At 53.9% G+C, this 12,763-nt stretch overlaps 1 long non-coding RNA gene across 1 annotated transcript; it reads left to right on the top strand.

The window, feature by feature from the left end:
- Positions 1-5,688: 5,688 nt before the first annotated feature.
- LOC141970848 (uncharacterized) lies at positions 5,689-8,085 on the top strand. Its single transcript, XR_012635233.1, has 4 exons — positions 5,689-5,754; positions 6,596-6,741; positions 7,594-7,757; positions 7,895-8,085. It is a non-coding gene; the product is annotated as an uncharacterized LOC141970848 (long non-coding RNA).
- Positions 8,086-12,763: the final 4,678 nt, after the last annotated feature.

Genomic DNA, 12,763 nt, shown 5'->3' with positions numbered 1-12,763 from the left:
ATGTTGTGAGTAATCTATAACAGGAAACAGGTCCTCGCTCAGGGAGGCAGGAAAATCCTCTCCCAACCTCCTTCACCCTCCATGGTGTCCCTTCCCTATAGATTCGGGGCCCTGGAACTTTTGAATGAAGAAGAGAAGAAGGAAGAGAATGAGACAAACAAGGAGGAAGACCAAGGTCCACCAAGGCCGGGTCATTCTAGACCAGGTATTAAAACCAGTTCTAAAAAGAATCCCAGAAGAGTCATTGTAGTGGGTGACTCCATTCTGAGGGGTGTCAAAGGTCCCATATGCAGACCAGACCCGCTTCATAGGGAAGTCGCTGCCTCCCTGGGGCCTGTGTCAAGGACCTCATGGCAAAACTCCCCACTCTAGTGGGAGACAAGGACTACTACCCTCTCCTGTTTTTTCAGGTAGGTAGTGACGTCATTACCAGGAGAAGGCCTAAAGCAATGAAGAGAGATTTCAGGGCCTTGGGGAAACTGATTAAGGGGTCAGGGGCACAAATTGTGTTCTTCTCCATCCCTTCAGTTGGGGGGATGGATGAAGAATAATACAAAACTCAACAGATGAACTTGCGACTCCAAGACTGGTGTGACCAGCAGGGCTTTGGATTTCTCAGTCATGGGTTAGTATACAGAACACCAGACCTTTTGGCAGGATTTTAGATAGGTTCATGCATAATGACTGCCAGATGATGAATAGGCACTCCTCGGAGAGCTACCTTGGAAGAGTCTGGGGCTGCTGCCTGGGACTTCAGGTTGCTCCAAAGAAGGAAGACAGGCTGCAGTAGCTGCCTGGCAAGAGTCCTGAGCAGCTCTTGGGCACGGACATGCCTCAAACGTCAACAAAACATTTTGGGTAGCTGCCGTAGAGGACACTGGGCCTGTGGTGTGAGCTTGTGCCCTGGGACAGGAGGTTTGTGACCCAGGCCAAGCAGAGATATGGACTGTGTCACCAAAGGCGCTGGGGGAATCTAAGAGGTTTGGTGGGACTGTTGGGGTGACACTGGTGTGCTTGCCTGTGACCTCGGCTCATGGGTATTGTGTCTTCCTTAACCACAGCACTTTGCTGTTGAGGATTGTCCATCCACAGCCTGTTTGGAGCAGGAAATCCAGACTGTTACTCATTTTTCTCCACCCAAGAGTCTCTCCAAGTCTGGCCTGAGCCCTGAGTCCAGAGCAGGGGAGCAGATGGAAGGACTGGACATCAACATTGTGCAGAGAGGTGGCAGCAGTAGGAGCTGAGGTACCTAAGGCTGCCTTTTGGAAGGCCTTGGCTCAACTGGCAGGGGTCAGGCATGAAGTGTTTCCCTTAGCTCCAAGGTGACCCCTGCCAGCAGCTGCCTGCCTTGTTTGCTAGGAGTGTGGGAAAAGCCATTAGAGTAGGAGCGGCTGCTTGTCCCCTATCCTGGGTGTGCCCCCCCATGCATCACAAAGGGCCACCTGTGATGTCACAAGCCACTAGTGCCTCCTAGTGCGGCACTGTGCTGGCACAGGCAGTGCTGGGGAGAGACAGGCTCCGAGAGGAGCAGCACTGCCCTGGAAGAGGGACATTGCTTGCCAGCCTCAGAAGGCTTTGCAGGGCCTTGCTCTTCCCCTTGTTGAGCACTTCCGCAGCACAAGTGTCTGCCTGGCTGCAGCACGATGGGCCAGCTGGCCTCCTGCTTCTCCCGGTGCGTGCCTGCTCCCTCTCTGTGGCACCAGGCATGGCTGGTTCCCGGCAGAGCCCTCTATCTTATGTCCACAACTGTGTCCTTTGCAGGGGCAGCTCCGGTGGAAGACAGCTGGATGTTGTGTCCCAACAGCATCTCGAGCTGCTCCACTGCGAGCGCGTGGCGGTGACCTGGCGTGGGAGAACGAGGATGAGACACCTCCTGCTTTTCCAAGACGCCCTCGCTATTGACAAGCGCAGGTAAGAAGAGAAGATGACAGTACTCTTTCTTCCCAACTCCTGCCTCCAATACAAGCCCTCGGGAGACATCTTGCAAAGCCCTCTCAGGCTTGCCTTTGGTCCAGTGTCAAAGTCCCAGGGAGGTTCCTCGGGAGGGTCAGGTGGTCAGAAACCAGGGCTGTAAGAGTCAGGATGTCTCCCCAGCAGGGGTGTTCCTATTTGTGTGACCAGCAACTCTGGGCCACCCTTCCCAGAGCTCTATCTGGTTGCAGAGGCTCTCCCAAGGAGGATTGCCATAGTTGCCCACCAGAAGGCAACCTCACCATCAGGCCCTGCTCTTCCTGACTGCAGACGTGGCACCAGATTCTGGCTACAGCACAGGGTGTGTCTCAGCGAGCTGTGGGTGCTGTACAGTGAGAAGCCGGCGTGTGGGTGTGAAGAGGAAGAGACAGCGTTGGGCCTGGAATGCTGCAGCACCCTCATCCTCATCTGGCCCAGCGGCTTCTGCGTGGTCACTTTCATGTGAGTGGCGGTGATGTGTCACCCAGGCGTTGGGCTGTCTGGGCCAGCGCACTCCCTCAGAGCCCAGCTGGCTCCCCAGGCTCGCGTCATGGGGTGGGGGGAAGCAGAGGCACTGCTTTGCTTGTGCACCATTTTGCAGCTCGGCTTATTTTCTGAGCTGGCCCTCTGCCCTCTGGACACAGCCCTTGCTCAAGCTGTGCAGTGTCAAAGGGCAAGGCAAGGCGTGGGCTGAGGGGGGGCTGTGTGTAGACAGTCGATCCCGTTTGGTCCCAGAAAGCCCCAGGTGCAGTTCTGGCAGAGCTGGGCTGTTGCTCCTGGCTCTGGAGAAGCCCCGTGTCTGCAACAGTGCTCCTCAGCCCAGGGGATCCCAAAAACTGCAGAGCTGAAGGATCAAAAGGGGCTCCTGGAGAGAGCAGCTTGGTGAGGAGCAGAACCTCCTTGGCTTTGACTTTCTCTGTTCTCCATCTGTCCAGGAGAGCAGAAAGACTTGCTTTTTCCTCCTCCCCCTGCTCAGCCACTGTCAGTCCCTAAGCTCCTGGGTGCAGTGGGAGCCTCTTTTTGGCTTAAGGCCCAAGAACAAGGGGAGAGCTGCTTTTAGGCTAAGTCCAGCTGGTGTTTGAGTGGCCTGAGGTCCTGGTCCCTGCCTCTGTGGTGGTTTAAGCTCTGCCGGGACCGAAGACCACGTTGCCGTTGCCACTCCCCCACCTTCAGCCAGTCGGGCTGGAAGTTAGGCACAAACCCCGGGGTTAAATAAGAAATTTAATACAACAGTGTGATAAACAATCTGAACAACAACAGTAGCAATAACAACAATAAACAGTAATAACAGTGAACAAGACAAAAGATACACAGAGAAATACCACAATGGTTACAGAACAAACTCGGCATGTGCTCCTGCCACCAAAAGCCACCAAGGACCCAAATTCCCGTGCGCAGACATGACATCAGCATGGTATGAATAATCCGGCTGGAGATCCCTTCCCCCTCTCTCTCTGCTGGGGAAACTTAACCCTATCCTAGCTGAACCAGGACAGCCTCCCACTCCCCTCCCGGCTGCTCTGGGGAGGAACAGGCCTGCTGTCCTTGTACTCCAGCTGCTGGGACTGGAGCACAGCTGCAGAGAGGGGCCCTCGGGAGGGAGGGGAAGCAGAGGCATTAGCCTGATGCTTTCTGCTTGTGCTAGAAAACCACTTTGCACCTTAAGAAGCTGTCACGTCCCGCTCAGACGAGGGGGACAAGTGACTTAGCTTCGCAAATCCCTAACAGAGCGGACAACAGGTCTCCAAGTCCAAGCATTTATTAACTACCCACAATGTACCAATTGAACACATGATAATTGGCTAAATATACAGCAACTTGTGGCGAGCAATACAATATGCCTTGCATTTCTTAATGGAAAAAGGAAAAGAGGGAGATAGAGGGAATGGAGAAATACAAATCACTGGTCTGGGTTCCTGCACTGATCCCGCCAGCGAGGGTTCCAGGAGGCAGCCATCTTTTTCCCTGGCATCTGCCTTCTTCATTTCATTGCTCTCTCCAGGCGGCCGGGGGGCAGAGACTTCCCTTTCTTCCCCCCCTTTATTTATACCCACTTTCCTTGGGTCCATCCCCTAGGTCAACTCACATACCGATGTTTCCCATGTACGGGGAGGGGTCAGGTGTTTCATGGGATGATGTAATTAGCATGATCATGTTAGCCATCATTAGCATATTAAGAGGTGTTAAATTTAATATGCATTTTGTGAATAATGAAGCAAAGTTCATTCACCGGACACATGGCCCTTGAAATCTGCCCAGGTGCCCCAGAGCAGGGCCGTCCTGTCCCCACAGGGCTCTCTCCCCCAGCTGCATTGGGCAGCGTTATCAGCTTCGACCTCCACAGAATGCACCCTGTGACTCAGAGTTTTGTCTTGCGAGTGTTTGAGGCATTTCTTCGATTAGCCTCAACTTTTGCTTTCCCAGGCTGTGTTTCTTAGTTTCTCACAGGCCTGGTTTCTTGTCTCTCACAGAAGCAAACCTGACCCCAGAGGTTTGGGTTTTCCCACTGCAGGGGGGGAAACCAGCTCGACCCCTGGTTGGTGGCAGCAGGGTTTGATACTGGTTCTCCTGTCTCTGCAGATCCCAAGAGAGGAAAAAGTTCTGGCTGGACGCCATCTCCAGGTGAGCCCCACTGTAGTAGCAAACCCCGGGCGCCAGCGTGGCCGTCAGAGGGATGCTCCAGCTGAGCTGAAAGGCAGCTCGAGAGCTGGGGGAGAGCTACCCCCACTGCTGGGGCAACTGCGGGGCAGCGCTGGACGAGTTGCTCAGCCTTGTGTTGGTAAAGTAACACCGAGCTGATCCAGCTGCCACCACTTGCTCCTTCTGTGCCTGTTTTATTTCTGATGTAAATGGTGCTGGAGGGGCTGGCAGGGGAGAGAGCAAAGCCAGGTTCAGTGATACAGAGCTATTCCTTTGTCCATTCCCTGTGCACAGGCAAAGGAGCAGAGCCCAGGAAATGCAGATGACCCCACTGCCTTCGATTGGTCTACTCATGAAAGTCTTGGGCCTCAGTGGATCTGTAAGTGTCTTCGTTGTTCCAGCTGGGTCAAGGGAGTGACTCTGCTTTCTAGCAGGGACCATCAGAGGTGTTTCTCCCACTTGGCCTTTGTTCTCTTTTCTAGCCGGTGATGTTAACTACCCCGACCGTCAAGGCTTTGGTTCAGTGCCAGGCAAAAGTAAGCAGTGGCTACATTTCTCCTCCTTGGCTTTGTGTATGGGTGGGAGGGACCCTAGGAGAGGAAGGTCGGCCTTTCTGGGGTGGGAAGCCATTGGGACACAGGCTTCCTCTTCCTCCCTGGAGGAGTTGGGGCGGAAATCTGCAGTGCCGGGGTGAGAGCACAGAGGGGCAGGCTGTGTTCCCTGTGCTCACGCCGGTGCCCTGTGCCCGGCTGTGGCTGTTCTGGCCCACGCGGCAGCCGAGAAGGGTGCTGGGGCAGGGCCCTGTGGGGCCGGTCCCGAGGAGCTGGGTGCAGCACAGGCCTGGGGAGCAAACACCCCCATGGGGCACAGAGCCCACAACTCCCTCCTGGGGGTCAGGGCCCTGAACTGCAAATCTGTGGGGTGAGAGGCGGTCATCTTATTTACCTGTGGGCAGAAGGAGTACCACTTACATATGGAAAGTAATCTGGGGTGGATTTCTTTTTTTCCTCCTGCCTGCCCAGAGTATCCCACATCACTGTCCTCAGACTCCAAGGCACGCAGAAGGCCTCAGGAGAGCCCTGGATGGGGAGCAAGCGCAGGAGCAGCTGGAGCCAAAAGCACCTGAGCCTGAGGAGGGCAGAGCACACGCTGCTGTGCAGACAGGTAGAATGCTGTAAAGGTCTTGATTTCATGGCCAACTCAAAGCCCGTTGATCCAGATACACCTGGAACAGGCAGTTCATGGTGCAGCTGGGAGCATCCCCTTGGGTGGTGGTTCTCTAGCCTTTGCCCTTATAACATCTTGGAATTTACTGCTCTGAATGTTAACAAACAGGGTGAATTAGGGTGACCTTTTCCAGAGGTTAACTGACCCTTTTTCAGGTTTCAGCGCACATCCTGGCACACAAGCCAGGGCTTCTTTCTTTGGTTTTTCCAGATGCTCATCAGATGTGGCCTGCGGTTTGTGACCGGTGCCACTGGTGGGCCCTGCTGAGCCTGCTGCCCTGCGGCACTGAGGCTCCTCTCCGTTGGCACAGCATTTCACCCAGAACCAGGTGGTCTGCGGTGGAAGTTTTTTGTTCTCTTACCGCTTGACTAATGCAGACCGTGTTGCATTCTCTGTAGCCCTTCTTTTCTGAGTGAGGTCTCTTAGCTCTCCTGTAGGAGACAGGTACAATTCAGACCGAGTGCCCACATTTCAGATGTGGTGTCACCTTCAGGGCTCTTCTGGCAGGAGTAGGAAGAGAACTGTGTGTTCTTCATGGTGAGACCCGGTGCTCTGGGCTGCGGCGTCTGACATCCGCTGAGCACACGGCGTCAGAGGGTCAGCAATCACAGCCATGTCCCTCTTCAGTTGGGGTGTAGGTTTTTGCCTACGTCACAGGAGTCATTCTGCGGCACAGTCTTGGGATGTAGTTTGTCCTACTGAATCAACAGGCAGAGTCATGACTTCTAAAGCTCAGCAGACCCCAACACGTGTTATTCCTTATACTTTTTCTTTCCAGACTTGTGTTCAGATGAGCCTGGGGACCACAGAATAAAGGTGGAGATGGCGTGTCAGGCAGACATCCACCTTGAGCAACAACCCTCTTTGCTCTGCAGCCTGGCAGAAGAAGGAGGAGCCGTGGGCAGGCAAGCTGAAGGAGGAGAGGTATGAAACAAAGCCAGGCTCATGAACCCTGTATCAAAACAACCCATATCTGCAGTTTCTGGGGCAAAACCGAGGCAGCAGACTGCTTTCTTCGAAGCAGCTGTGCTGTGGGACTTGCCTTCTTAGATGGCTCATCAAGAGGACAAGCCTGAGAGCCCATGTTCATGATGGTAACACCCTAAACAAATACTTGCAAGGCTCTGAAATTCAAAAATTCATCCTCCTACCTTATAAACTAAGTAGCAGTGCAATGCAGCCATAATTTCCAAGTAGTCAATGGATGATAGGAGTAATTCCCTGTCAGCAGTAAGCTGGAAAGGTATACCTGTATTATTCATTGTAACTCAGCTTTATACATTTGGTTTTTCACTCTTGCCTTATAAGGATATAACAGGAGATCCTGTTGGTTATAACAAACAGGGTAGAAAATAGGAACGCTCAAAAGTGCAGAAAATCCTGGCACCTTCCGCTTGCCCCACACCTAACGGTCATCTTTATTTGCAGTCCCAATAAGGCCACGTGTCTGGAGATCAGGGCATGCTGAGGCAGCAGGAAAGGCTTAGTCTGGCCAGTCACAAGACACTTGCCTTTCAGATTTACCAGAAAGCAAGCCAGTCCCTCGAGGAGGAAGTTCCCCTCCAGCCTGTGGGGGTTTTGCTGCTGCCCAGGCTGAATGCGCGCCCGCTCTCCAGCACTTCCTCCTGGGAATGCTTTTTGCGGAAGTTGAGGCTGGAGGGACCAGATGCTGCATAGACCCATGTCCTCGGTCGTTGTGGTGTTTGAGTCGTTCTTCCAGGTCAGAGAAGTGGCAGCTGAAGTCTGAATGTTTGACAGGTGGCGTTCTCTTGGCAGGAACCGTGCGAAGGCTGGCACACACCACCACTGCAGGCCCAGGAGGAGCCCTCCGCGGCGGTGTCACCGTGGGCATTTGATGAGCAGGTCTTGGCCGAGCTGTTTGACTCGGCCTTGCACATCTCTAGTGAGAGAGTCTCTCCTCATTGACCCCACTGAGAGAGGTTTGTGTTCTTTTATTCTTTTTCATATGTGAATATAGCAATGTAGCAGGCAGAATAGCCATAAAACAGACTTGATGGTCCCATTCTGTAGTATTCTGTGCTCAAAGGAACCTTTTTTTATTCCTTTACAATTGTAGCTAGGTGTGGGAGAGAGGCAAGTTGACATTGGCCTGTCAGCTCTGCGCAGCCCCTGAGAAGCAGCAAGGCTTTGATGAGAAACAGGCCTTGGGAGAAAGATCAGAAACTGCTGAGTTGCACCAAGGCGGCAGGGAAAAACAACGGACAGTTGCAACACTGAGCTGTGAGAAGTTACTGCCACGTGAACAGCGCGTGAACAAGAACTGATTGGTCCGCACAGCGTGTGTTAGAGTGGTCTTATCCTGATAGGAGAAAAGGTTGATAACTGTCTAACTGCTGACTTGCTAATTGTGAAGTAAGAGCTTTAACCATAGCGTAAATATGTCCTAGTGTAATAATAAAGGGTCCTTCCTTTTGCCCTTCATGGAGAGTCCGTGCCTCAATTGCCACAGCTAGGAGAAGGGAGAAATGCATGTCCAGTCCCTGTTCCAATAAATAAACCACAATGAAGAAAACAAAACAGAAACCAGCATCTGGACGAGCAACTAGATTGACGTTGCCCAACTCTGCCCAAAACTTTAGATTGTAGAGCTTAGTTTTCTAGGTGTGTTGGCTGCAGGGGTTGGGTAGGGGGTCTCCTGATGGAGGTGGGAGCTGTGGGAAATTCAGGCCTCTTGGGATCCCACCATGTAGCAGCGGGTAGTGACGACAGGCAGGTGTCCTAAATGGGGTGGATTTATGGAGGAGCTGGAGAGGGCCACGATAAGCTGAGAGGCTGGGAACCCCGTTTCTTCCTCCGGTTCTTACTGCTGGATGCGTGTCCCGCGTGGTGTGATGGGGAGATGATGTGCAGCCTGCTGCCAGTTCAAAGCTAAATGTGGCCCTGCAAACCCCAGGTGGATCCCTTCCCCAGTGAAGCAGGCAGCAGAAAGGAGATTTCCTTGGGCTGCTTCTGCGTGCACCCTGATGTCCTTGTGGTGTGAAACACTCACCCCGCTCTCTGGAGAGGAGCCAGGCGCTGAGCTGTTCAGTGCTTTTAAAGCCGGCCTTCTCCTAGGCACGCCCAGGAGCCAGCATTCCCCACAGCTGAGAAGCTTTGCTGGTTGAGATGGGGATTGCCCAAGTGAGGTGGCAGACAGGGAGAGTGCTGCTTCCAAAATTCTCCCTTTGGAGCTGGGGGCCTGGCATCCTTTCATAAATCCAGCCTCCAGCCACTGCAAGGTGTACATCGCTTCCCCAGGGTGCTTGAAATATATCGCCATTCATTCCCCTTCAAGCAGAACACACAGGAGTGCCAGGTATAGGAAAAATATTCTGGGGCGACTCTACGTGCTTCCTTAGAAAAGATAAGTATCTGTTCTAAGTAAGAGAGGTCTGTAGGTGGATTTACACATCTGTTTTATAAAGCTGTCCTATGCAGGTTGAGTATCATGTTAGATGGCTGTCTGTATTTCTTAAACCTCCAGATTCAATGTTCCTGATGAGGTTGGTGTACCAAAGTAGCATCTTTCCACCTCTGACTGAAAGAGCCTTTTTGTTTGAAGAGGAAGATAAGTTGCCCAGACTGATCCCACTGGGCAGCAGGCAGCAACGCTCGGCCCCAGCACGACCAACGGCCAGCAGGAAAACCCCAGCCTGGCACCACAGCCTCTGGGGGGAGTTGCCCGCCCCCTGCCCTCCGCAGTCCTCTGCCACCAGGTCCTTCCCAAACCTCGCACAGCGCAGAACAGAACGGCTCCGGGCAGCAGCACACGTGTGGGTGTGGCAGAGCCCGTCCGGTTCCAGCGCAGGCACGCAGGGATGTGCAGCCACCTCGGCCCAGCAGAGCCCAGCAGCGTCACCCTTCCCGCACACAGCGCGGGGCGGCACAGAGGCAGCACCGGCCACGGCAGCCCCAGCAAGACCCTCTGGAGGCGCCGTGTCCTCGCTCTCTAGGCCAGACTCACCCTCTGCAGGGAGAGGCGGGGGGTGTGCATCTGAGCCTTCACCATCCCCATGAGGTAGATGAGCAGTGCCAGGCTGTGCTGCACCACGTTAACATGGACCTGGGGGAAAGGGGGACACTGAAAAGTGTGTGGGGCTGTCACAAGGGCCACCCCACCTTTGGGGACACACCTGTGTCACCCTACGTGTTGGGGACACCCCTGGGGCTCACCCCCTCTGTCGCAGATGAAAGTATTGACACGGTAATGATTTATTAAAATAATCTAGATTTATTAATATCTAACAACTCTTTGTCAATACAAAATAACTCTGAAAGAAAAGCGACTTATTCAGGTTCTAAAATGACAATATTCACTCTAACTTACTTAACGGTACCTTAATTTATACACATATGTACATGCGCATACACAGACCAGACATGTACATACAGGAACAAAGGGGTTTGGATTCAGTAAAATGAACACAAAAGGGACAAACACACAGGAACAAGGGCAAGGTTATGTACCCCCCCCCCCCCCCCCCAATAAACAGAGAAAGAAAGTGTGAAATAGAAGCCAGCTCAAAAAAAATTTCCCTCTCGAGTTTAGAGCAAATACTCCCGATGCCTTGGCATTCCTCAACGGGCTATAATTGAGACTCGAGCAGGGGGACTTTGCCCCGGCCTTCCGTCTGGAGCAGACGATACCTGAGAGGCGTCCCAGCTCAGGGGAGATGCTGGTCACAGGCCGCTGCGATCCAGGAGAGCTCAAAGGGCCTCTCTGGTGGTCGCAGTTTATAGGGTCCAAGATAACTGACTTCTGTCAAATACCATCTGGTGCCTTCCGGCAGCTGCACAAGAATTTGAATAACATGCAACCCTGTTCCTGTTCCATCTGACCACATCCCAGGCACAGGGGTGTCAGGCCATCAGGAGATGATGGGCCGTTATAAGCCTTTCCAAGCAATTGGGGGGGCAGGGGCCAGGCTCCTCAAGGTTATCAGTCCTTATCTCCACAGACTGGTGTATGGCTGGGGGAATGTGGATGGAATCACACCTGGCACCAAGCAGCCCAACAAGGAGGGCAGGGAGGGGTAGGAATTGCACCACCACACCCTCCCAGACGAAGGTGCTGGAACGTGGAAGCATCCGGTAGAGACCGGGGTCAGCAGCGATGCTCTGGAGAGCTTGATGGGGACACACATGGGGATGACCCCCCAAGGGACAAGGGGACACCCCAAGTGACGTGGCACAGGGGTGGGGCGGGCAACAGGGACACATAAATACGATATTGAAGGTGGGAGGAGGGCGAGAGGCCACCAACCCCAGGGGTGAGTGTTGAGCTGGGGACACCAGGATGTCCCCAAAAAATGGGGTGGGGACCCCCTGAGATTTTGGGGACACAGGGGGGCACTCACAGCGTGTTTGGCCTGGCAGGAGCCCACGCAGGCCTCGGGGATCTCCTTGTAGCAGAGCTGCTGCTCCACCCAGAGCTCGTGGGCACGGCGGGGTCTGAGGCGCAGCGGGGTCCCCTCCAGCAAGGGCTCCTCCTTCTCCTGCTCTGGGGGAACTGAAAGGGGGGACACGGTCACCAGGGGTGTGGGGAGCATGCCAAAACCTCAACAGACACCCCAACTGTGCTACAGACCCCAGAGCTCCCTGAGTGCCCACAGACAAGGGAGTGTTTAGGTGACATTGGTGGATTTTGGACAAAAAAGTTTTGGGATGAAATTGGAGGATTTGGGGCATGGCAGGAATTTTGGAGTGAAAGTTTTTGAGACATTTGTGGAACATGGGTTTGGGGATGAAATTGAGGGATTTGGGCCATGGTGGAGTTTGGGGTGAAATGGCGCAATTGCAGTTATGGGGGGAAATTGGGGTACGGGGGGGAAAAAGGGATTTTGCACACAGTGATGTTTTGAGGTCAAACTGGGGGATTTTGGGATGAAACTGGGGGGTTTGGGGGGTACTGGATTAATTTCTGGGCTCAAACTGGGGGATTCTGTGGATCCAAGAGAGATTTTGGGGTGAGTGTGGGAGATTTGGCAGTCAAACTAGAACATTTTGGGGTAAAACAGGGGGATTCTGGTGTCCAAGGAAGATTTTGGGGTGAAACTGGAAGGCTTTTGGGGTTGCTAGAACAGATTTTGGAGTAAAACTATGGGGTTTTGACTTTCAAGAGAGGTGTTGGGGATGAAATGTAAGGGGCGGGGTCAAAGCAAGAATACTTGGGTTCAAAGTGGCAAATTTGGGGGTCAAAAATGGGTTTTGGGGTCAAATGGAGAAATTCTGGGGTAAAACTGGGGGTTTGGGGATTACACACGGATCGGGGAAACGGGCCATTTTGGGGTGAAAAGGGGGATTTGGGATTGGGGGAACTCACCCTGCAGCACCCAGGTGAGTGTGGCCCTGGCGATGGTGGAGGTGCCATCCCCCACCCCCACGGCGTCCCAGCACTGGTACTGGAGGTGGCCGGGGCTGACGCTCTCGGGGTCCCCCTGGGGCAGCAGCACCCGCGGGGGGGGGGGGGGGGGGTGGCGGGGACGACACAGGTACCCCTGGGACCCACAGGAATCCCAAATCCCCCCTGCAACCCACCCAAACTGCACTTGCCACCCCCAGGTCCCTCCAAAACACCCTCAGCCCCCCCAACCCCCCCTCTCAACCTCATTATTTCCCCCGCAGATCCTACTGGCCCCCAGTTCTCCATTTGTCCCCCCAAGACCTCAAATATCTCCCCAAGACCCTACCAGCCCACCTCCAGGACTCCCCTATAGTGCCATTACAGACCCCGGGAGACCCCCAGGACCCCAATAAGCCCCACAAGAACATCCCCCCCCCCCAAGGCCCCCAGTAACCCCCCTCTAGACCCTTCTTGCACCCCATTACTGTCCCTCAGGACTCCCAATATCTCCCCCAAAAACTGCCCCCAGGATCCCATTAGACACCCCCCCTCCCGCCCCCCAGGACACTAATAACACCCTCAACTCCCCCATGACCCCAATAG

Source organism: Athene noctua, chromosome 27, assembly GCF_965140245.1.
Source record: "Athene noctua chromosome 27, bAthNoc1.hap1.1, whole genome shotgun sequence".
NCBI lineage: Eukaryota > Metazoa > Chordata > Aves > Strigiformes > Strigidae > Athene > Athene noctua.
This window is presented reverse-complemented; position numbering and strand designations above follow the sequence as displayed.